This window comes from Ambystoma mexicanum, chromosome 2q (genome assembly GCF_040938575.1).
Source record: "Ambystoma mexicanum isolate Mex_15411 chromosome 2q, UKY_AmexF1_1, whole genome shotgun sequence".
NCBI classification, from domain to species: Eukaryota; Metazoa; Chordata; class Amphibia; order Caudata; family Ambystomatidae; genus Ambystoma; species Ambystoma mexicanum.
In genome coordinates this window covers 620,087,523-620,114,031 of record NC_090924.1, presented here as the reverse complement: position 1 = coordinate 620,114,031, position 26,509 = coordinate 620,087,523, and the positions used below count along the sequence as shown (strand labels likewise).

Below are 26,509 nucleotides of genomic sequence, written 5' to 3'. Positions count from 1 at the left end.
AAGGGGGGCTTCTCTGATCCCGATTACTGGCATCATATTTTAAAGATCCCAGAACCTACGACATGCGTGGCATTAAATGACTATTGCATCTCTAAAATGTCAGCCATTTAATCAAATAGTTCCACCATGAAATTCATCATTAGCAACCCTAGGGTAGAGAATTGTTGGCCCCGTTAATCATCAGACCACAGTAACTATTTTGATTTACTCCCACTTTCTCCAATGGAGATTGCCAGTTTACTTAGAAATCGTCAAGCGACTACGGACGTTTTAGCGGCTAGCTTGGCTAAGTTTTTCAATGATTTCATTACAAATGCCATCATGCTACTGGTTTATATATCACTATTGAAAGATTTAGCTCCCACCCAACTAAAGAAGTCTAATCCTATAGTAAAACCAGCATTGGCAATGGCAACAGTTTGGGGATTTGTATAGGCATGGGAAAAGCACTTCACAGTCACAACCATAGTGGCATTAACTGGTCATTGATGGTAGCACGTGCAAGTCCTAGGCATCTGGGCATCTAATAGCAGTGACTGGCAAAATCTGAATGCTTATAGATTAAGCAAAACTGTTGGCTTTGCCAATGCTTGCTTTTAACAGAACTTCAGTGAAGCACGTGCAGAGTACTTATAAATCCAATGGTTGATGGCAGGCCTGGTTAGACATTTATTACATCTGTAGCACGTTTAATGCTCCAATTAATTAACTCCCAGAATATTGCTTTGAAAAAACACTGGAAGGCACTTCAAGCACAACGTTTGATGGTAAGGCTTGATTAAAGTGAGCCCAAAGAGTTCCCATGAGGAGGTGTTTTGTTAGGGGAGGGGCAGGATTTGGTCGGAATGGCCATAGAGATTAGCTTGGCCGGTCAATCGGTGGGAACATAACTAAACACCACCTACAGACTGTGTGCCCCTCATATGCCATGCCTCCCTTTCTGTACTCTAATGCGATAAAGTTTATAGCCCAATTTAAAAAGCAGCTCTAGACCTGCTGGTTCTAAATAACTATTGACCAGTGGCAGGCTTTACTTGCCCTTCAAAACCTTTAGAACAAGTGGCTACCCCTCAATTTGGGTGTGTTTAGGATAGTGAAATTTGGGTGTGTTGGGAAAGTGAAATTTGGGTGTGTTTAGGATAGTCAAACGTGGGTGTGTTTAGGATAGTCAAACGTGGGTGTATTCTGCATTTAACTTTGGCCATTGATTGTAACCTGCTAGCCCAGTGACTACTCTATACCGCTGGACTTCCTTACTCCTCCCTCTGCCTCCTCCATCTTCACACCCATAGCGCTTTCTGTTTCTCCCATCTATTTCAACTGCTTCTCTACCAACTATCCTTCCCTTCTCACTAAGTCTGGAAAGAAGAAGTTCAAAAAGGATATCTTGGCCTCCAACCCTAGTCTCCCTTTCGCCAATGCCTATTCCAGCACCTCTTGCAGACAGACTCTCACAGACATACTCTTTGTTGTTCCTTCGCCGGATCTATGGACCCCTCATACGGTCTGTGCTCTGCCCTGTCTCCTCCTCTCTCATTAATGGTGGCACTCGCTGGGAAGTCCTCAGGGCTTATTCCGACTCCTCCAGAGTCATCCTAAATATCTACCTAAATGGCACTGTCATGGTCCAAGGTCCTCAGGCCAATCTCCTCTTCGATAGGCGGTTCCCTCGCCTCATCAACTTCCTTTCATCTCCAGCTGTCCCCTCCTCTTACTCCTCGGCTACCTTGCCCACTCTTCCCTCCTCCTCTGCCCCTCCTCAGGCTACCTCCACGACTCTGCAGGGCGTACCTCTGATTTGTACCCCTCCCCGGAAGGTCTTTAAGGCTGGCAACCTTCTTCATCTTGCCACTCCCAACTCTCGCTCTGTTGTCAAAACACTCCTCTGACATCTGCCACCTCCTTGAAGAACTGGACCTCAATGTCCTTGGTCTCACTGAGACATGGTTCACGGCCAGCTCTGTCATGAGCTTTGACACTCTCCTCCCTGATGGCTACAAGATCCTCCCTGATGGCTACAAGATCCTCTCTGCACCCAGATCCACTTGGCCTGAAGGGGGTGTAGTCCTGATCTTTCCCGAGTGGATTCCTGCCACTATCATTCCCACTCAGATTTATTCCTCTTTCGAATGCCTTGTCTGCAGGCTCTCCCTCTCTCCCAGCCACACTTACTGTTGCTACTCTCTACCGGCCCCCTGGTCAAATCACCTCTTTTCTCTCTGCGTGGGCTGACCTCTCTCACTCAACTCCTCCTCCTTGGTGACCTCAACATCCACCTCGATTCTCCCTGTCCCTCACCTTTGCTCTTTCGCGACCTCTGCGATTCCCTCTCGCTCTCTATCCTCCCCTCCGGCCCGACGCACTCTGCAGGACACACACTTGATGTCTTGATCTCCTCTGGCCTCCCCTTCTCTATCCCTCGGACCACTCCTCTCTCCTGGAGTGAGCACTGCCTTCTCTCCTCTCATCTCTCACTCTCTTCCCCCCAAGCCAAGCATACCCGCACACTTCCACCTACCTTCTCGGACATCCGGCCCATGAAGCATGTGTCAGTTGAGGCTTTCGCTGCCACCTTCTCCCCCCCACCCCCCTCATCCTCCTGCTGTCTCACATCCGGAAACAGCCCTGTCCCTTCTTTACTCTTCTATTTCTGATACTCTTGATGCTCTTGCCCCTGTCATGAGGGTCCCCTTGAAGTGCAAAGCAAGTGCAATTCCTGGTATGACTCAGACCTAGCCACACTTAAACGTAGGTGTAGGGCAGCTGAGAGGAAATGGAGGGCTTCTTGTTCACCCTTTGATAAAATGGCCTGTCGCCTATTCCAAGGGCAATACCGGCTCTGTCCGCACCAATTATAGTCGACATTCAAGCCTGTGTCTCTGCGGCATCTAACAACTTGGCCAAACTCATCTGCAAGGAGCTTGCCAACCCAGCTGCATTCTCTACCCCTCCTCTTGCCTCCCAAGCTCTCTGCAAAGCCCTGGCCTCTCACTTTATCTCAAAAACCCAGGACATCCTGCCCACCTTCTCCTCCCCTCCACCTCCTATTCCCTCTCAGTCTGAGCTTGCTGACCCTCTTTCTACCACTCCACCACCCTCCTTCTCGTCCTTTCCTCTTTTCTCCCCTGATGAGGTCACTAGACAAGTCCGATCTATGAAGGCCTCATCAAAATAGGTTCATCCCTGTTCCTCTAAAACCATCAAGGATCACATTGACACCCTTGCTGATTTTTGCAACCACTCCTTTGCCTCAGGTTCCTTCCCCTCCGCTCTGAAGCCCTCCCTTGTGCATCCTCTTCTCAAGAAACCTACAGCTGATCACTCTTGTCCTGCAAACTATCGCCCTATTTCCATTAGTCTCTTACTGGGCAAACTCCTGGAAAAGCTGGCAATCTCTCAGCTTAACCTTCATTCCGATTCTGTTGGTCGTCTGCATGACCATCAGTCTGGCTTCAGAGCTGCCGGAAGTACGGAAACTGTTCTTCTGAACATCCGTGAAGATCTGCTCTCCAACCTTGACTCTAACATTTCCTCTGTCCTCATCCTACTCAATCTCTCTTCTGCCTTTGACATGGTCAACCATACCATCCTGCTCAACAGTGATAACCTGGGTATCACCGATCAGGCACTGGTCTGGCTGACCTCTTTCCTCTCTGATCGACCCTCCCAGGTCCAACTTGGGTCCTTCTTATCATCCATCTTCCTCTCTACCTGTGGTGTTCCCCAGGGGTCTAACCTCTCACCCTGGCTTTTCAACCAATACCTGGCAACTCTCGCCCACTGCATTGCCATTTTCTGCTCAAACTTCCAGTGCTATGCTGCTGATACTCAACTCATTTTCAGGCTTCCCTCGGCCACCTCCTCTCCCTCTCATCTCTGATTGCCTAACTGCCATTCTGATTGGTGTGCCGCTAATGATCTCTGTCTGAATGTCGGCAAGATGGAGATCATTCTTATCAGCACACCTTCACCAGCCTTTCCCCTCATTCTCTGGCCGGCCTCCCTTGGCCCTCCTCCTACCCCACCTGCGAGGCTAAGAACCTCAGGGTCATTTTTGGCTCCACACTTTCCTTTTCCGCCCACATCTCTGAGGTCTCTAAAGTCAAATTACCTACTGCACCTCCTCAGAGGTACTCTACCTTTCCTCTCCTTCCCCCAGAAGCCCACCGTCTCCCAAGCTCTGGTTCTCTCTAGGCTGGACTATTGTAATAGCCTCTTTCTAAATCTACCTGCCTCTACTCTCGGCCCTCTGCAACTAATCCAGAACAGGACTGCAAGAAGGGTCCTTGGCCTCAAGCCCTGGATCGTATCTCTCCAGCTCCGAAATCTCTCACTGGCACCCAGTGGACGCTAGGATTAAATTCAAAATGCTCTGCATTGTCCACAAGGCTTTCTGGGGCCTGGGTCCCAAATACCTTCAGCTATCCCTGCGCAAATACCTCCCCTTTCGAGCTCTTCGCTCATCTACTTCTAACTCCCTCAGGGTCAGTCGTTTTTCAAAGAAACTAGCTGGGGGTAGATCTCTGTCTTCAGCTGGGGCCTCCCTCTGGAACAGCCTCCCTGCCACTCTAAAACTGGAGGAGAACCATCTCCGGTTCTGGAAGCTCCTCAAGACCTTCCTCTTTGCTTCTGCTTTCGCTCTCCCTCTCCCCTGCTGAACTGCTCTCTTGGTCCAATGCACTTGGCCACCCTCTGTCCCCTGGGCCCAGGTACGCGTTCACCCTGCCCCCCTCATGCACTGCCTCCTGGCCACCCCTTGCACTGGTGGACTGTATCTGTGCCCATACAGTTCACCACACCCCCATTTTCTTTTTTTCTGCACATATCAGACCTACCCAGTCTGCTGCCTTAAACAAAGCACTTTCTTACTGCACTACCACTGTTTATTGCTTCTACTATCTATTTATTTTATTTATTATTATTTATATGTTCTTCTCTGCTCTGCACTTTCCACTCTCCACCTTCCATGCACTTTTGCCCTTTCCCGTTCCCATGCACTTGCGCATTCTCAATGTCACTGGGCCTAGTAAGATCGTTTTGCTCTCCCCTGTTCCCCCCTCCCTTGCCTTGTCGCACTCTGAAACACTTGTGTACGAGCGCGATATAAATAAATTATCATATCATAACTTTTATTTTGAAAGCCGTGCAGTAATGCATGGACTTCAATAAATCTGGCTTTCGCCCTGGTTATGGGAAAGCAACTGCACTGTTCAAAGTCTGGGATGACATAGCTAGAAGCTGCAAATCAGGAAGACATGAATCATCTTGTAATGTTAGACAGGCTGGCATCCTTCGAAACGGTGGATCACACCTACTTTTTCATCATATTCACACTGTGCAAACATTTCTGTACAAGCACTGAAGTGCTTTTGCTCCTTTCTGTATTGTCGGAATCAGCAAGTTATGCTTTGTCCAATTAAGTCCCCCTTGAAAAGGGGGAAACTTTGAGGTCCTTCAGGGTTCCCTCTCTTCCCATTACTTGGTAACATCTATACAGGACCACAGTTCTATATTTGCGTTAAACATCAGCTTGGCCATCATTCATATGCTGATCATACCCAAGTATGCATCAAAATAAAAGGACCCAGACTTTACCCCCAGCAACACGACCAACTCCTTAGATGGTTTTTAACTCTGGGTGATTGATAATGCTCTCCACCTCAGAGTAACAGATTAGTATGTTTGGACCAAAAACCAAAAGGAGGGCTACTGCCAATCTCCATCTTATTTGCCATCCTCATGTCCTATGCAGCCAAAGTAAAGATTCTAGGTTTTTATTGGCAACAGGACCGGAATGCAAGTTTAATTAGCTGCTAAAAATCTCATCCTTTAAATTTCGACTATTGCGCAGAGTTTCTCTTTAGATGCAAGGAGAACATCTTCCAGGGGTTGTCAGTCGCTTATTAATTCAAACATCTTGCTCTGGCGCAATTACAGCTTCTCACAAAACACAGCATTCGCTTTGTGAGACATATTATTTTTAAGGTTCTTTGCTTCGTTTTTAAATGTCTTCAGGGGCTCGCGCCTCTTCATCTTTTAAATAGAATTCAAATGAAAACATTTTGCTCCCTTTGATCCGAAAATCAATTTTTACTTATGTTTCCCAAATCGAAATTTAAATACACAGGAGGCCACCAATTTGCCATCAAGGCACCACGTTTCAGTGAGTATTCAGTGAGTATTCACCAGTGAGTATTCAGTTTGTCTAGGCTAGGTTCACTCAAAGCAACAACATGGGTCCCACGCAGGAAACCCTAATTGATTACCACCCCACCCCCGAGAAAGCTGGTCACATCCTCCAGGGAACAGAAACTCTGCCATGGGAGTCAGCTGAGAATCAATGCCTCAAAGACAATCCTGAACTGTTGGCTTCTAGCCCTTTAAGATGAGGTAGCAATACCCTTGAGATGAACACGGATGCAGAAGTTACTCAAACATCAATAATCGAAACGACTCATAGTTGGCAAAAGGATAACGGTTTTAATATCAATTATCTAAAACAGGGAGTACAACGGATGTCTCAGCGTAAGATCTCTCAATCCATCTTAAAAAAAAAAAAAGAAAAAAGCATTCTTTTATAGTCCTTGATGACATCGACCTACGCATTCCTAACGTCATCCTACGTGGCAAACTACAAAAAACTAATGAAGTGATAGGTTTATGAACATCAGGTGGGGCAACTAAGCCCTCCCCTTAAACAGGTCACTATGAACGTCACTAAATACACAACATCCCATTGGCTACACAAACTATAGGACCCTTAATCACATGGCCCCTACTAGTGGTTGGCACTCTAACCTCCGTCAGTACTTTTCCAACTACGTTAGCAGCAGGCAGACGACTTCCAGGTGCTGGTGAGCTAGTCGACCATAGCTTCCCACCAATTAGCATATTCACCTATCATCACCTCAGTGGTCTGCTGTCAATTAAGACTTTGAACTTGTCCTTGGGAGTGTTCTTTTGCTTTGGAGAATTCAGGGGAGTGAAGGCACGCTCTGCCCTCATGCATAGATGTGACGATCGTGTTCATCCAACTTCATTCTTCCACGTGACTGATGACCACAAAATCGAGCCCTAGTGTATTTAAAATACTATTTTCTAATAGACCTCCGACGTCTTCCTTGTTTTTGCCCATGCCTTCTGAACAAGAGTTTCGTTCCTTCACATGATTTGTATCCAATGTCTGCTCACCCCAGCCTGATCAGACCATGGCTTCTTGGCTCATCCATCCTTTCTGAGATCTGCTTCTGTACTTTAATTGCGACACACTGGAAACAAGGCCTACCTTCTCTGGTCCAGCTCTGCTATAACACGTAGTGGAAATATATATATATATCAGTCCTGTAGCATATGTTTCTTCATCTTGATCCCAAGATATCACTTATCTTTGATACTTTCTTGATGCCTTATAGAATATCTTCATTCTCTAGTCTCTGCATCTCTTCTATGTTCGTCAGCTCGGATCTGCAGGACGTCACCATTCTTCTTACTCATTCATTGGCCCTGCTTCTTCCGGAATTGCATTCAAATGGCCATCATACTGTCTCGTATGCAGGTATGGTTTCCTCAATGGGAACCTTGCTTCCAGGATTCTCCTCGGTATCAGTATTTTCACTGGTACCGCACGTGTCTGGCACTTTGATTCCCAACATATAGGCAACATGGGCTAAGTGGTTGAAGTGGGGGTACTTCGCTTCTTCTCTACAATCCCATCATTACAATGGCCTCCTTTCACCAGGGTGCGGATTATTGGAATAATTTTGAACTAGGAAGACAGAAGAAGGGTTGCAGAGAGAGTAGCCCAGGAGAGCGATTCAGTCCAAAAATGTGTCACACCATCTTGGATTTTGTTGGGCTCAAACTTACTTTACCCCTCCTTACTGCCTGCAGACAGAGCACTCTGGCATCTTGCTACAGCAGCAACAAATTGACCCCTTACGCAAGGCTAGAAGGAAACCAAGCAACTGTAGCCTTTTGCCTACATAACAATGTGGGTGAGGCACTCCCTTCAGTGGATTGATATTTGAACACCAAAATCAGGATTAACCTAGAGATCTACTAGGAGTACCGTCCGCTCCAAAGTCCTCTGCCGTAGAGGTAAAGACAGAGCTCAAAGGAAGAGGCAATGTCTTTCCCCCTAAACATCTCAAGGGAATAATGTTTAGAAATGTTCATATAGTTCCACCCAAAGGAGGGCAAAGTTCTAAGGAGATGGAGGGGATGCCCAAAACATGCATTTCGCATACAAGTTGTCATGGGGCAAAGTTTGGTCTCGCCTACAGAAAAAAAAGCTGTACAAATTCACACCAAGCCATTTTGAGAGCTAGCTTCTAGTCCGAAAAGCAAGCTTATTGAAATGCTTTAAATACAAAAACTTTTTTTTTCTTTTTTTCTTAATTCACACAAATGGGTCCATAATCCAGTTCGCAATATCTTGGCTCACAGACCTAGAAGATTGTTTTTAGGGCCAATATTGGGTCATTTGTGCGTATAGACCCTGGCCTTCACATTTTAATAAGGGACAACCTGAGTGGCTAGTCAGAACATAGTTAACATGATGGGTTTGGGGCCCCAGAAAATTGTAAAAATACCCTCCTTTGTGGAATTAAGACATTGGCAGGATCTTGCAGACTCTGAGCTGCAAAGAGGCAAACCAAGGTCACCTGACCGCAGGGAGGGCGAGGACAGCCCCATAGGTGTGGAAGAGGTACCAATAAAAGAAAAGGGGAAGGTTTTCCATGGGGCCAACGGGATCCCTGGATAAAAGCAGCTATTTAATTTGTATTGCCATATTCCACTCCTCCGAGTCCCCTCTCACCTTCAGAATGGTGGTGCACACACCAGAGGGCTTGAGCCCTGCTCCAACCAGCATATCCAACACAAACCTATCCAAGTCTGTGGAGCTAGTGGAAGCCCATGGACATTAAATGGCCATTGAGGTGCCAACGGCAAGGCTGAAGGCCATGACCAGCCAATGTGGACAGCAGGTACGGCCTGTGTCATAGCAAGGGGCATTGGGGTTCCCATGGCATGGCCGACGGCTAGACATGGACAAACAGGATACTGAACATAGCTGCAGGTTATTCAAGTTGGTGTTTCTGGTTGGTCGCGGACAGGGTCTTCCCTAAGCAGTCACTACATTGAGTGGCATTGTGGTGCCTGTTATGCCTTGGGTAAAGTGGGACTTCCACACACATGCTCAGTGGGCTGGGGCGTGCCTGTGCCATGGCTGAAAGACATTACCCAGATAAAGTGGTCACGAGGCAGGGAGCAGGCCTTGCCGCACTGGGTACAATGGATGGCTTGAGTGCGGATGGGCCGAAGTCCATGACATCAGCAATGCAGACGGTGGGCCTGCCACAGATCATGCTCAGTGAGCCTATAATATAGTAAGGTGTTCCCTGGGGCAGGGCCAAAGATCGTGTGCTCTGGGAACTGTAGGCGTGATAATGCATTTCTTAAAAAAGCTACACATTCTAAAAAACATTGTTGAAAAGGGCGGTTAGGTTACCAACAGCTTCCACTACGCACACTTGCACATTATTATCAGCTCACATTATGCAGAGTTATCGAATTCTACTATGCCCACTAAGCAATCATTGCCTTATGCCCAAATGACACATTTGGTCTGGTTTTCTGTACGCCCACTTAGCACATCATTGCTAATTTACATTAACTGCACTTGCAAATAGTGGCACTTTCTGTTATGACCAATTAACACAGGATTACTGGTTTCCATTTTGTTGAGTAAGCCTAGGATTGCCAAGACCTGACTGCAGTTTACTGGGATTGTTAAACTGCAAATCTACAGTTGCTAATCACAGTATACTACCAGTGTAAACATACCAAGTCTCCACAAAGTTTGACATTCCCAGTTTCCACAATGCCTGTATATTCCCAGTTTCACTAAACCAATACATTCCTAGTCTATCCATCCCAAATACATTATTTGGAAATGTATACTAATGTTGTAAACTAGTTGACTGTCAAATCATTTTCCATTTTTGCACAGCATTCCAAGAATGCAAAATAAAAAATAAACTGCACGCCCAGTACATGCAAACCTAGTATGTTCCCAGTTCACAATTCCAGCATACTACCAGTTTACTGTGTCACAATCACATTTCACTTAATTGAATAAACCATTATAGTAAACCTCCAGTTTATGCTTACAAAAGGTCAGGATATGTCCAGTGTGCCCAATCCCAGTGTATTTCCAGTTTTAACGATTACCAGGTGGTGGCAAATATCACTATATTCCTAGATTGATAATGAATTTGTTAAATCCGTATTTTGCACAGATTATACCACAAGTGTAATCCTAGTTATCACAATCCTGGTATGCTGCCAGTTTTCACAATCCCAGTAAACTCCTTTTGACAAAATGAGTATGCTTTCACTCTGATCTCATTTTCACAACAAGCTTTATTACAACTCCGTGCAATCCAAGCATATTCTCAGTTTGGTAATCCAACCAGGTATCCAGTTTGCAAAATACCAGACTGAAAATGCCAGCATAGCACCACTTTGATGAACCCAGCACATTCCCAATTTGCACAACTCCTGTAGAACACGAATATATATTTCTGTGAAAAAACTTTGTTAAAAAGGGACTTTACTGTTACAATTAATACCGAAAACTCCCAGAAATTCATCAGTTATGGTAAACTAAGCAACCATAACTCGTGCCACCACTGTGCACTGCTAAGACTAACACACCAGACATGAAAGATGACAGCACAAATGTCATTGATGACATCGCATATGAAATTAATTTTGATAAAGTCCCTACAGAGGGATGTGTTTATAATGTTGGTAAAATGATGTTCGGGGTGATTGGGAGACCGATCATGAGCTACTTAATGTATTAAAGAAAGTACTCATGTAAACAAAAAATTATATTTAAGTGTTGTTGTTAATAGAGGCACTGAATCATACATACATATAGGCAAATGTTCCGGCATGCACCATGGAAGTACACTATTTTTAATCTGGTAATTTCCGATAGTAAAATAATAAATGCTACATTAAGAGAGTTTCAGTAATGTTAAAGATGGAATAAATGGGTAACAATTGAAAACTTACCACACACTTGTGTTAGTAGAAACAATTCATATAAAAACTGACAAAGCATAGAAATTAGAAGCACATACAGGGAAACTAAAGTAAGGAAGAAAGAAACACCACCAAAAAATAACAATAGAATTAATCATCATGTACACAAATTGTGTGTTTGAGGCCTGCTTATTCTTCCATGCATGTACACCATCAGCTCATATTAAACTCTAAAGAAAGTACTTTAAGAACAATAAAAAAAGGTCAATGTGTAGATATATAGCACCTTTTAAAATTTTGGAAATATTCATTGTCAGTAAAAACAAAAAACTAGCATAATCATGTCAGTAAACAAAAACAAGTGGCCCAGATATGTGATATCATCAGTGAACTCTTGCCATTCCCCACCTTCTAGCATAATTTTTAACACTTATATACACATTTCCCACTTTTTTTGTGTGTGCCGATGTTTGTGAATGTTTGACATCACTGCAGACTTTCTGGACAGCGCCACGTGACAATGCGCGCAGTTTGATGATGTGCTTCGCGGACAGTTCAGAACTGCATTTTCAGCTGATCTAGGCATAAGAATATTAGCAAAACTGCTATTTATCTTAAAAATGGCATCAGCTATTGCCATCCCTCCCCTCCCCAAGAGCCCCCACCACCACCACCACCGCCGCCACCTGGAGGACCTACACACTGAAAAATGTTCAAATACTTCAAAAGACAATGAAGAACAGAAAGATGAGGAAGTGACTACCTCTAACACCCAGAGAGAATCATGGGTGTGGCAGTTCCAAAAGGCTAAAGCTACCCAAGTGAAATGCACTGAGTGCAATGTTGTGTCGCGGACTACCTGGACAGTACTCCTACGGAGCCACCTCCATGCACCACCAAACCAAATCCAACCACTGCAATGATCTCAGAAAGGCTGTCTTCCTCCACCTCAACTTCCTCAACCAATACTGTAACCACACAACCTACTTCTATGGGACACAAAATCCCATCAGCTACCTTGCAACTGGTAAAAGAGGCTGTTGATCCATATCTTTCGAAGAAAACAGTACTCTGTATATATGGCAAGACACCACTCTGCATGGACGAGCAATTTCAAAGTGCTTTTGAAGATGTAATCAAGGTGCATGAGAAACACTGCCCCTTCCCTCATTTCCCCTACCCACATTACTTTCTGGCCACTCCTGCAAAAAAAGAAAAAAAAAAAAGAAGAGGTTCCTTGGGAACCACCTTTCACAGTTAAAACTAGAATTAAAAAATAAGCTTACAGATCAACTATTTTTAGCAGTGAAGTATTTAGATTCAATAAGATTTTCCAACATTACCATTAGCATGTTGTACTATGCGAATGGAAATGCACAATTGTATACTAGACAAAAAGAAAAAAAAAACACTTTTCTGTCGGAAATTATTCTGTCTAGTTTACAATAAATACCATAATCCATTGCCCTTATGACTATCCACAGTCTATGCATTCCCCTATCTAACCCATGCCTTATTACAAAACCCGGATGGCACATGCACACCATCACAGAAGACCACCTTTCTACTGTTAGGTTTGTAACACTCCCTCATTGCCTGCTGTAAACCATTCACACATATATCCAATAAGCACTTAAATGAAAAAACTCTACATATAGCCTATCAACATACTAAACATCCAGCCACCAACTGCCACTTAACAATGTTCTACTAATCGTTTGTATCTGCATTTCCCATACTTGCACCAACATAATCTACATAGTGCTCCTATGAATGCACATATGCATTGTGGAGTGAAAGAAATCCATAAATAAAAGTGACAGTACGGATGGGCAAGTGCTCGTGGGAGCCCAGGAGGAAAGTGCCAAGGGATGCCAAGGTGGGACGCTTGAAACACCGTAGATTGGCTGAAAATGCAGCATGCCCCAATAAGTAAATCAGAGTAGCCATTTGCCTTTGCCGAGGGTTAGGCCCATTGCTCATGCACCAAACTTATATCACTGTTTTTGTGCTTACATTTGCACAAGCATGCTTTCAAGTCCATACTAATGCTGCTCACGCAGGTTTGTTGTAATTGACTTCAGCACTTCAGGCTGTAGCCCCAAGCAATAATATTTTTTCCCATTCAAACCTAGGGCTTCGATCATGCTGCATGCCCCAATAATCAGAGTACATGATTATCAAATAATTGCAGGGTGGTAGAATGGTTAGATCACTGCGCTTCATCTAGTACTGCAGACGGATTACCCTACTGCTAGTGATGGGATTCTTTTGTAAAGGTGCCTTTCCTTCTTCAAGTGTTAGGTTGTGAATAGGATATGATAGGTTATTTATAACGCGCTTAATACCCAGAGGTTTCTAAGCGAGGACCCAGGGATCGAACCTGTGTTGCTCCGTGTCGTCTTGTTTCCAAGGCAAGCATGTTGCCCCTAAGCTATCCTCCCCAGACTCCCTGTCCACCTTAGCGCTGGGTTATTCAATAAGTAACTATTGTCGTAATAAAGCAATCTTAAAAACCATTGTTGGTGCTATATTTATTGTTACAAGTCAGCCGACACGTTTCGACTCTAGGGTGTTTCTCAAAGCGTGTGGATTGCGGGCCAGTCATTGCTGCGAGGTTGTGAAATGAGTCCAAGCATCCGAGATGTACGCAAACATTACAGGGCTGTCCCTGAACTGTTCGCAAACACTGAAGGAGGAAAACCACCCGGTTTTTAGCTTTTTAATGGCCATATCCCATCCCATCACCATCACCATCACCATCCCTCACCTGAGATTGTTTCATTAGTTTGGCAAGTGCAACGTTGTGTTTAATATGTTTTTACTGCGATGTCCGCGGACAACGACGGCTGTCCACGGATCCAATATAGCAGCTGTTTCGAAATATCTGGCGCAGCTCATGTTTTTCACCGATCAACGGGTGCATCTGAAGTCCGCGGACAGCATGACGACCCTTGGACCAATCAGAGGCCTTTCCACAGACTGAAAAGGGAAGTGAGGCTGCGGACCGGACCCAGATATCTCAAGTGTTTTTGTTAACTACTTTTTGGCCATTTTTAAAAACGGATTTACACCAAATGTACAAAAGCACACTTTCGGGACCAAGCCACCAATCCTGGTGCAAATTTGGTGAAAATCCGTTCAGCGGTTTGGACTGTAGTCGTGAGCACATTATTTTTCCCATTGCATCTATGAGGAAAGCCACACATTTTGCGAGCCCCCTACTATAACTTTGCCCCCTGGACAAAACCTCACTAAACGTTGCAGAATCAATTTGAGGGGGCTATATACTTTTGTTGCAAAGTTTGGTGAGGATTCATCCGGGGTGGGGAGCAAACTTATAAAACGCCCACAAAGTGCTCTTCTTATGGGTTGAGCAACTTAACCATAACTACAGGGCTGCGACCGCAGGGGATATATATATATATATATATATATACATACATACATACAGGCAAAAAGAGGGGTGGCAGTGGCGCAATTCTGGGTCCCAGCTGCAATCTGCTTAATAGTCCAAAGATGATCTCCTAGCGCGCTTTCATGCCTCAGCAATCAGGGAGGCTGATTTGTTTCAGGTTTTCAGGGTTGAATCCCTCTGGGAAGTACCATTATGTAGCAGCAAGGAATTCTGGCATAGGTAGTGTAGAGCCAGCCAGAACCCAACTCTCCCCCAATTTTCAATGTCAGCCGTCAAGGTTTGTTTGCACATCTAACTGGAGACTGGTGCTCCAGAGCGGCTACACCTGGGCTACTCTTGCCTAACTTGAGTGCCATACTGATGAATACTCCCTCCCCCTCCCCACTGTGGGCTAACATTGAACATGGGGGAGAGTTGGAACCAGGCAGGTTCTGCACTACAGTTACCAGAATTCCCTGCTGCCACTGCCTGGTACATACCAGAGGGATTTAACCCTTCACACCTGCATCCAATCAGCCTCCCTGAAGATTGCTGAGGCACGAAAGCACACTAGGAGGAGAACATCTTTGGACTGTTTGAGCTTAGTGCAGCTGGGACCCCAGAGTAGTGCCCCTGACACCCCTCAATTATCCTAGCTTTTCAACTTTATATTCCTGGATATGCAATCCCAGTATACTCCAATAGTTCTGCTGCATGGGTAGGTTTCCAGTTTGTCAAATCTAGAACCAATACTAGATTTGCAGAATCTGCATTTTGCCATTCTGCAGCTTTTCCTAATAAACACAAGGTCAGTGTTCCCAAATTAGCATATCCGTAGTTTGCAAAATCCTGTTATACTCCTACTTTTAACACCACAGAATATATTAAAATCAACAATCTAAGTACATTCTAAATTCGACAACCCCAGTTTGCACAATCGCAGCATACTCACAAGACTGGTAAAGCAAACAATTTTTTGCACAAAACCAGTATATTCCCAGTTTGACAATTCCAGTATATTTGGCATCTCAAACTTAATATACAAAGAGCTTGAGAAATGTAGTATACAATCAGGTTTGGCAACCACTGTATATTTCCAATTTGACAAACACAATTTGACATCCCAGTGTTCTTATTTGACAATCATACTATCCTCCCAGTGTGGGTGTACAGAGGATTGGCCAAACTGGGGACATACTTTGATTTCAGTTTGAACAATAGCAGTGCATGCTGAAGTTGGACGTCCCACTTTAATGCAATTTATTATTACACCAAATAGTCCTAGTTGCCAACTACCTATTCTATATTTTCAGTTTCCGAATATCAGGATAATCCAAGTACATTGATAATACATATTCGGTTAAGTTGTTGTTTGAAAGTTCCGGCATTATCAAGACATCACAGGATCAATTGCATACACAAAAGCAGCATCATCAGCATCATCATCATCGAGGACTACCCTTGAACTGTGCACTGCCAGCACAGTATTATTGCAAGTGTGCTGTTGGCCAGGGCAGGTACTTGTTTTGAATGCGTGTGCAGGACAGCAGTGTTGTGACGGCGTGGGAGTTTGTGGGGCGCAGTGCTTTTTTCGGCATGGACAGGAGATGCGGTCTTGCTGCTCCTGTACTACATATCCGAGAACTCCAATCTGGGTATTATAAATCCTATTTTCTGCGCATTTGATCATAAGAAGTATTTGCTATCACAACCATTTTTTTTTAAAATACCTTTCCTCTTCCCAGGCCACCTGTGAACTCAACACCATTCTTTTTTTGGACCAAACCCAACAGATTTGTCTCTTTTTTGCCTTTTGTCACCCCTCTAAGACTTCTTGCAGGAGTCCAGGTACTTCCACCCCCTTTATAAAGCTGGCAAACCTTCCCAGCTTTATACAGCTGGCTGGATCCTTCGTTTCTCGGGGATTTCATCCCATCGTGGGGCCCTTTCTTGCAAGTGTATTGGAAGGTGTGATGCAGTGAACCTGCAGCAACACCCAACTTCACATTTGCCCAGTTCTCATTCTGGTTTCCAGCCAAGACATGGCCCGCACCAGCCACAATAAAGGTATTGAACAATGCAAATGCAAATGCTGGTGTTGGGACACCAGTTTGCCTGTGCTTCTAGGTCACTCAGCAGCATTACATGTGTTCAACCACTGGGTATGATTGCCTAATCTGGTCACCCACGATGGGCTAGAAGTGCTGCATTCTGGCCCCTCCAGATGCACTTTAAAAAGGTACCCAAAGGAGCAAGCCAATCTCCCATACTCTCCGACATATATACAGAAAGTCTGATCTGATGCTGTATGCAGGTGTATCCATCCATCCATCCATCTATATGCAGCGGGCACTCTGGCTTACCTGTGGTGGGTATCCCTGGCCGATATCCTCTACATAAGAGAACACCTGGTATGTTTGAAAAGCAGAGATCAGCCAAGGCCAGCATACTAAACGTCTTGATAAATGTCTTTGCACTCCTCACTCCCGAGCCAGTTGTGGCTTTCTTCCCTTTCTACTCTAGATCCATCACCCACCTACACTTGCCCTTAATTTCCTTTTGGATTCTTCCTTGAAGATGAAATGGCCCGTGCCCATACTTCAATGTAGAAATGCCTTCATCTCAGCCCCGTCCTAGACTGGATGCACAGAATGGTGCGCAGCATGGCCAACCGGACTCCCTCGCTTACCAAACTCAAAGGTATTCTTCATCCTGCTGCAAGGTTAGTTCGTGGCTGGCTTGGGAAAGTAGGACCACGTCTCACATATTCTGTACTCCGTCTACATCTTTGCAGTTTTATCTACAATGCACTCACGGGGGGGGAGGGAACAGTTATTTGGCTGACAAATACAGACCGACGGTGGGTCCCGCCTCTGCCACTCCTGAAAGGCAACTTATTTCAGGGAGCCTTGGCTGCAGCTTCACCTAGGCTCCGGAATTAGGGGCCCACCAGCATGTGCCAGTTGCTCAAAGTTAAAACATTGAAAAACTAATCCCTTTGGTCTGGCTTTTCCAACTCACCTAAGTGGATACCGTAATATTTTGCATTGCCCTTCTGCTCTTTTTTCCCCCCTCAATTGCTTTTCCATTTTCGTCTACGGCATCACTATCTATACGCATTTTGGTTTCACTGTAAAGCGTCCAAACATTTTGGGGCTGTAGGTGCTATATAAGCGGGTTAAATACAATCACTATGCTGCAAAAACTACGAAAGATTGCAGGGCAAGTGCATGTGGGTGGGGCCTTAAGGGGAGAGATGGTTTTCTTTTATTTGTGCATGTGGCTTCTTTTCGAAGTTTTAAGCAGTAGACATCCTCCGAATTCCATGTGACCCCTGTACCCACTACTAATGCCCTTTCAAATAGTAAGACAATGTATACATCTCCGCTCTAGGCTGGGTTCCTAATACATTTCAGCTATCTTAATAGTTACTTTTACAATTGTATAGAAGAAATGATCTTTAATGTGGTAAAACACTTTTAATGCCAGTATGTTACTCTTAGGACTCGGGATAGGCCGCACTGACTTGCGTATGCACTGAAGTAAAAGAAATGGCAATGCAGCACACACGCACGTGAGATGGAGGCGAATCGAGCACAGCTTTAACAGTTCAAGTCAATTTTTAAGGGAAGAAAATCAGGACGAAAAGCTCTTTTTCAGACATCAGCAATAATTTGCAAGTAACTACAAGGAGGAATTTTGCACAACCTTTTGCTGAGGGCCGTGTAACGATTTAACCTGAAGGTGGACCAGTTTTTCCTCCCCTGAAGGGAATACCAGACTCTCCAATGGTAGCAGCTGTGGCAGAGCAGTCAGGCTCAACTCAAGGGAAGGAGCAGAGCTGGTAGTGGAGTACAGCTGTTCCATACAATTAAACACACGCCAAAAAACACCCACTGGTATACCGAAAAATATATACTTTACTATATTACATAGAATCCTTGAACACAGTAAAAACAAATAGCATTTATCAAAACAGTAATGGTCAGTTAAGGCCCAACTCTACAAGTCTAACCCAATCAAACAACTGTTGCCCACTTTGCGCCCTGAAACACTTGTGTATAGGCTCGTTAAAAATGCCAGATCATATATCATACCTGGTGGTAGGCAAATTACAGGGCTAGGGACGAAAAGGGGAACCCTAGGTCATCAGCACAAACGGCATATGGAGTCCTGACTAGGACTTTAACACTAACACCAAACAGCCAAAGGAATTCGTAAACATCTAGGACATACAACTAGGGGCAATACAAATGTGCATCAATAGTGACTGTAGCACTAGCTTGAGGCAAAGGGGTTAATACTTTCAGAACACGAGCCAGAGGCCACTAAAAAGGCAATTCGCCATTTCCCCACAGGAAGGATTGCTCAGAAGCAACACGTTGGTCTTCGAAACAAGGCAAAGCAGCAGGCAACACAGGATCGGAGCTCGATCCCGCGCTTCGAAAGCACTTGCTGGTATTAAGCGGGTTATAAATTAACAATAAAATAAATAAAGAGTCAGAACACATTAGGCTTATAACACCAGACCATTATGCTTCTGGAAAACTAGTGTACTAGTGCAAAGCGTTGCTGTATTCAACAAGGCATTTCTTAGACAGTCACAGGCGTGTAATGTTAGACTTCAAAACACACATACAATCAGTGGTTTGCTAAAGTTCTCTGGACGTTTTTCCTGGGTCCATGGAGTTTTAGGCTAGAGGCATGCAAGACCTGAAGCTCTACAAATGTGAGCCCTAGGGATGAACGGGTCTGTAGGCATGGGAGAGAGGAAGGCACGTTTCAGTACTACCCCACAGGTGGGGAGAATACAACCACCAACCTAAGGGGAGGCCACGGGAGACGCTCTTGAAGAGCACCAGTGCCAGGTCGAGACCGAGCAACCCCCGGAAGACTAGAAGCACAGCAAGATTTTGGCTAATACAACTCTAAGACAAATGCGATAGAGTGGGGCCTCCAGAAACCTTGGACCACAGACCGCGGTGACACCCAAGGGCAAGTCATCCGAACACTCCACCAATCCAGAGCCCACATGCAGTACTCATTGCTGTGGTTCCCGAAAAACCATATCCGAAACGGCGAAATAACAGGGGGCACAACCTGTTACAGGTGCAGTTTACTGGGTCCGGTCACCAAGGGGCTTGAGCCCCGGTGGCCAAAAATAATAATCGTCCCCCCAGCCAGAACTGAAAGCAACACAGAAGAAGGCTCCTAGAAGATGGGGGAAGCGGGGCAGGCAGATTGTGGTGGCTCAATGGACATAGGGGCAGTCGAAAACAATCCCACAACAAACAATTGGAGGGACTGGGCAAGATGGGTCAAACAAACAGGAGAGGTAGGGTTCTGGTGTCCCAAAACCCTTCTGGTCGACCGCAGCCTCCTACACCAAGGCAGATGACCAAGGTGGTAAAATGGAGAAGCACCAGTAAAATTGCCCAGAGACAGTGCTAGCATGGAAACCATAATCCAGCAAAGAAGGAGAACCCGGGAGTGGAACATGGCAGCCCAGGAATGACACCCATAACCACAAATCGAAACCTATCAAAAGGTTATGGAGAAACAAGACAAGCCAGTATGGGCAAACTTGGTCTCAAAATTGCAGCATCAGATTACAGGCGTAGGTAATTAAGCCTGCAGCCTTCCAGGAAAAATCTAGCAGAACTGAATGTGGGTCTCAACAATATTATTGCATATACTCCTGGGCTGACCTAAGCAAGCCCGCCTCCACTCACACACCAGGGCACCCACCAAAGGTGGGGTCCGCGAGCCAATTAGGTTGTCCCCAAAAACCACCAAACATTCAGGCTAATCCACAGAGGCTGCACAATTTCCTGTCTAGGGGTAGAGACTGGTCTGAACCAGTCCAAGCCACAATACAGGCTGATTGAGGCCATGTGTGCACAACTGCCATTTCAGGCTGGCCTCTTGCTTTCAAAAGACAAAAGGAATGTTCCAACGCACCACAAAAATAAAAAAGTAATGCACTGGTACCTAACGGCTATCAACAATGTACATTGGGCTTTGAATGCAGGAATTTGGCTTGCACTCCAGGTGAAGCCAAAAGTCAATTTCAGCTGCCACCAGCCAGTTCCCTAAAGCCGATAAAACTAGGGCCAAGAGGGGGTAAGCACCCCTTTGCTGGGTGCCAAATGGCCTACCACAGAACAATGTACTAACCTTAGCAATCCATAGACAAAATATCCTCCCCGTGTAGTCTGCCTGCAGCACAGACTAATCAGATGTACTTCAAGGTCGTGCTAAACCGTACTGCATGCAATACAAATCTATCACAACATATGTGTATGTGAATGCGACGCCACAAACACGTGCATCAATAACGTTACAACACAGCAGTAATCAAGGGTGGACTGCGAACCAAAGGTCTCCCGGACAGGTTTTTAAACATGGCCCCACTACAACACGTTAGCAAGCAAAGCCCCTGGGGGGGGAGGGGTATTTGGGGGATGTAATCGGGGTTTTGGGCGGGGTGGTGAGGGGAGACGGCCGAGGGAGCTGGCATGAGAAAAATGTGACCACGTATATAGTGTGTTTTAAAAGACGTGTCGCTCAGGAGAGGGGGGGTGGGTTAGAGGTGCAGAAACCCCAGTGACGCACACAAAAGATGCCTGTAGTGCAGAGAGCCAGGGAATTCCCTACAATGCCCCGTGGGGCGGCCCAGCACTGCCAAGAATGAAAATCTATCCTTGAGATCAGCTGTCGAGAACGAGCCCGCACATCAACCTGCTCGTGGCCTCCTAAAAAGCAGTCCCAAGCAGTAGGTGGAGCCCGCCGTAACCGGACATACTTCATTCCTAAGTGCTATGCTACGGAACCAGAAAAGGACACCGCGTGCTGCTGGGCCAGTGTCGTACACGGGTCATCACTCAAATGTCAGTCACTGTTATAGAAGAGAGGTCACTCACACAAAGTTGCTGCAGAACAGTCATAAACGCAGGAAGAAGCGGGCCACGGTTAGTGCTGGCTAAAAGTCACCTTCCCCAATTGGGAGCACGAGTGGTAAACGGGTTGAGCTTGCATCGGACTCTGGGAACACAAATATGCTCCCTCTTTCCAATTCCTGACAGGCCAGGCTGGGCCTGGGCACAATACTTCAGGCCCCAGAAGTCTAGTGGTGGTCCAACGCTTACCGCAAGCAAAGCCCTGGAAGAGCCCACCACGGCACATTTAAAATATGTGAGCGATAATCCGTTAAAATGGAGAGTCACTTCGGCCCAGCTAACCCCCTCTCATCAGAGGCGTAGACAGGGTAGGAGGGTCTGAGAGGACAAGGCCCACCCGAAATCTGTAAATGCCCACTCAGCAGCACAGAGTGGTCATTTAAAGATGCTAATGTCACTGCCGTGGGACCAACTCCATTAGCTTCAGGCCCCGCTCGTTGGACAATCCTGGCTACGCCTCTGCCTCTCATTAAGGACATTAGAGGCAACTGCACCGAGGGTGGGCGGGTGCCGGGTGGCCAGTCACCTATAATCCTCACTTCAAAGCATTTAGAACGGATGCTCGAGAATGAAGGGGCCCACGTGTTCTGACAGAAGGAAAAAGCCCCCCCCCCCCGGTGATTAAGCAAGAAAGGAATCTCCGAAAGCAACTGCAGCTAAATGGGAAAGGGCCTCCGCCGAGAAGGGTGCAGCGAGTGGGCGTTATGGGACCAGTGAATGGCTACCACAAGCAGCATTGGTTTGCAAGTATGTTGTCTCGCACCTGCATACCTATCTTGAATTATGCTAGGTTATGCTACAAGCCTTCTATACTACCAATCACCACTGTAGTGGCCTCAGAGCACCCGGCTTGTCTGGAGGTTGGCGTAAAGTGCCACCACTGGGGTATCCAGACCTTCCTCCAGTAGCGGGAAGGGGAGCGGATGGGATAGTGGGTGGAAGGCCACAGACGCTGAGAAGGGCGATGTTGAAAGGAGAAAGGTAATCTATTGCAGCTTGGGGGCCCGGTGGGGTGGCGAGGAGGGTCCATTAAGGTGGACCACAGATGGGCATTTCAGAAAGAAAGTTATGTTTTAAGCGCGTTTGCAGTGGCATAGCCAGCCACTGGCGTGGGAGGGCCCAAGCCCTCCTAAATTGAGGATGGGAAAGTAGAAGGCAGTACTCGGCTATGATGCCCAACCTGGGGCGCTAATGGGGAACCTGTCACCCATTACGTTTAACTAGAAGAGACAGCTGCAGGAGACATTGTGGCAGAGTGGAGCAGCCTGCCCAGCCCATAGCAACATGGAGCCCATGATCAAGCCAATGACTGAACTGCTCTGCCTTTAGCGGCTCACACCTCCCGGTGATCGCCGTATTGAGGTGAAAGGGATCCAACGGGCCAAAGGAAGGCAGACTAGATATTCAGCCTACAGGTCTCAGAGAAAGGAGGGGGTGGGAAATCGACAGCTAGTGTGTAAACTGTGTGCAACGTTACATTGCCCGTTATGCTGCGACCTGTAGACGTCTCACATCCCCTCGCGACTGTGTCCCGTTGGAGTCCCAGCTTTTTTAAAACGTTTTTTCCAAGACAGTTGGGAGCAGAGAGACAGCTTATTTAAGTTGAGGGTTACTAAGGCCAGAAATCACAAAGCAAAGCCTTAACGGACAGTGGGCATCCTGGTACTGGAGGGCTACTGCATATTGGATCACTCGAGGGCACTTCTCGCAACTTTTTGAAAGTGGTCTGCCACCTGGCAAAATGTGGAGGCTGGCTCCGAGTGTTGGGCATCAAACAGATGGTCCTTATGAAGAAGTTAAGCGTGGTGCTTGGCCGCGTGATGGGCTCTGACCTACTAGTTACACTCCCTGCCCCCTGGCCCCTGCTCATTAGAAACACGATCTGGTTCTCGAGGTTACCTTCGCCATATATACCTCACCCAAATGCGGACTTTAATCTTTTAGCACACGAAATTGGCCATCCAATAAAAAACGTCATAGATGCAAGTTATTTTACTTTCTGGCAGCAGGGTCTCCTGCCAGGAGCGTGGCAGTGGCACAGCAGCAGTGGGGACGAGCGAGGTATACATTTCCCTTGATACACTAGAGTAAACTAACAAGTGCTGGGAATAGCATTTCGGATATCTTTGGCAATCTGGAGGGCTAAAAGAGGGGAAAATCTTGTCCTCACGTGCTAGGGAGGAGTGTCCCAGGCATCCCGTCTCCTGCTAAAGAGTGAATCAGTAAGTATTGGTCGATCACATCGCAGAACATTACTGCAAATACAATTTCATCCAAGTTTGTTGACCAAATGTTGCATAAAAAAAATGAAATAGATGGGGAGTTGGGTTTGTGTATTGATTAAGGTGGGGAGATGTGGAGGGGTGCCTCCTCCTCCACCCCCACGGCATCCGGTTTCGGTGAAATGTGGTAAGAAAATAAAACCTTCAACATAAGTGTATTCGGAGTAATGGATTCGATAAAATCACATCGATCTAATAATCAGTAAGAGTCAATGGTGGCATGTCTATGCTTCCAAGGGTCCGACCTTTAAAATGTGGAGTAAAATCGTGTTCATGAGGCCCTTATGTTTTGGTTGCATAAGTCAACAGGTGAAGTTGCTGCTTTTCACGAGAGCTCGTCACAAGTAAAACAGATTCTCATTTCAACATTGAGAATCCATGTGTGGTCTTCGCAAGTGGAGAAGACTGTGCACATGTGTTACAGTTCAAAGCATCCGTCACCCTCTATTCGTGTGGTATGGACATTGGGGCCTTGGGGAGCAAGGAGCATGTGGGCTTGAAGATGTATTTTCCTGGTTCTTTGGGGCAGGGCCCAAGTAAATCGTTTTCCAGTGGAGTGATTAGCAATGTTTAAGGCACTGGGGTATTAAGCTAGAGGAAGAAATTGCTTGAGGATGGTTGCTTAGCATGGGTCAAGCAGTCGGCCTGAGTGGCTGAGACAAGAATCCAGGACAGGTAGTCGGCCCGAGGGGCTGAGACAAGAATCCAGGAGTAATTTTAGACAATAACATTTAGAGACATATAACTTCTGAAGATTTTAAGAATTAATGTGTGTTTTTCCACAGAAGAAAATTCCCATTTCTCGCTTTTTAAATAAATGTACACCCATTACCATCATCATTTTGGTGGCACTGTCTTGTGCCAACAGCATATTTGAGTGCAATGGCATGCTTAGTTGCCAAACTTTTCAGAGTACAAAATGCAGCGGCGAGGCTCCCATTAAAACGGGGGCATACAGAGCACATCTCACCAGCTATAATCTCCTTGCATCAGCCATGGTGGGGGGGCCAGGGGACTATTAAAAGGCTTTATGCATTACATTAAAGGCTATCAAAGGCTATCAAAGGGTTTGGATCCGAGATACCTCTGCACTAGGGCATTTTGATCTACACAAACCTCCAGTAATACTTTGGTAATCCAAAAATTAGAGGGGCGGAGGGAGCGTCATTTTAGGCACTGGTACCGCAAATTTGTAACTGCTTGCCTTTAAGTATGATACATTTCTGAATCACTAGCCTAAAAAAAAATTTACATTTTTTTTAAAAAAAAAGACAACTTGTGGCGATTGCCCCTATGAGACAGACCTCTGTGGAAGTTATCGTAGAGATACGGAAAGAGCTTCTCTCAGTGGTAATAAACGTGTGCCCTATGTAGAATTGCATAATGCCATATATACATCAAATAATTAAATGCAAATACACTCAATGAACTAGTATGCAATGAACTAAAATTTGCATGGTTAGAAAACTTTCAGATTCTGACCCCTCCCCACCACACCCAACTCCCTCATGCCGCCTCTGGGGTAGGACTGGCTTTGGTATACACCGAGAGGCCACCTACCCCATGGGTGGGAGGAGTCGTCCCATCCCCCACCCTGCACCCCCGCACCGCAACAGGCTCATGATCCGGTCACAAACGACAGATATTCAAGCCAGCATTTCTACCAGGATTGCCCAAGCACACTCTAGAGCCCCTCATTCGCCCAATACTACATGAAATACTTTCAACAACCATCCCAACACTGCTTTGGAACCTTAACGTTTATATTAATTCAACACGTTCTCTTCCATACTGCCGTCCTCGAAAATTATATTTTTATGGTAAACATGCATTCACACATAAAACAAACACTTTACTGTATCTTTCTCCAGTCCTTTCGGAAACTCCTTTCCTGCGCATCCCTTTCTCATTCTCATCTACCAGAAGACTAAGGTCGGGTTCACCCCAGACAGGGACACAATACACCACAGACAAGGGCTTGGTGCTTTGACACTTATGGTGGCGGTGTGACACTTTACAAAAGCACAATAACAGCTTTCACTTTCAACTTTTTCCACAGGTCTTCTCACCACCCTTGTGGTCATTAGCAGCTTCTATTTCAGTCAAATCCACTTCCAAATGGTCACATTGCCCCCAATTAGCCACTTGCCTGGAAAATCTGACAAACACCAGGATTTCGTCAGAGCTCTCCCTTTGAGCCCGGTGTAACATTCCATAAGAAGAAGCAAAGGCAACCCAAAATAACCCGAGATAAAAGGAGTCTTATAAATTGAATCTCAGAAAGTTAAAAACATACAAGACAGTGTATCAGAGTAAGGTGAAACACAATTGCCTAGAAAGCCAGAACTACAGAAGGTAGTATGTTCCCAGGTTGTTCCAAGTTATCAAATAAAAGTATAAAACGGCACAGGAAGATATTCTTCAGGCAGAAACAAAAGGCAACAATCTCATGAAAGCACTGCATGAACCGATACAGAAAGTAACTAGAAACTATCGAACCGATAGCAAGAAATCCAAAGACTGATAGAAGAAATCCTCAAATGTGTCCACGCGATTGACTTTTCTACATCCTTGTGTCGTTATGTAACTACATCTGTTGCACCTGCTTGTAACCCAATACCAGCAACAACCTACTTTTCACTGCTCTTTATGACGCAACTACTTCGTGTTCGCTCCGGCATGTAACCATAAGCACTGTAACCAATTTCTTAAGCATAAGTGCGGAGATACCTCTGGGTTTGCTGCACTATATAAATAAATGAGAAGTAGCCTCAGGAAGAGGGCGCCATTCTCCTGACCTTTGTTTATTTAGAATA

General features: G+C 45.7%; 1 protein-coding gene across 10 annotated transcripts in view; it reads right to left on the bottom strand.

Annotated features, from left to right (window-relative positions):
• PRKAG2 (protein kinase AMP-activated non-catalytic subunit gamma 2) overlaps positions 1-26,509 on the bottom strand; it is a 2,090,293-nt gene that overhangs the window by 235,150 nt on the left and 1,828,634 nt on the right. The window lies entirely within an intron of this gene.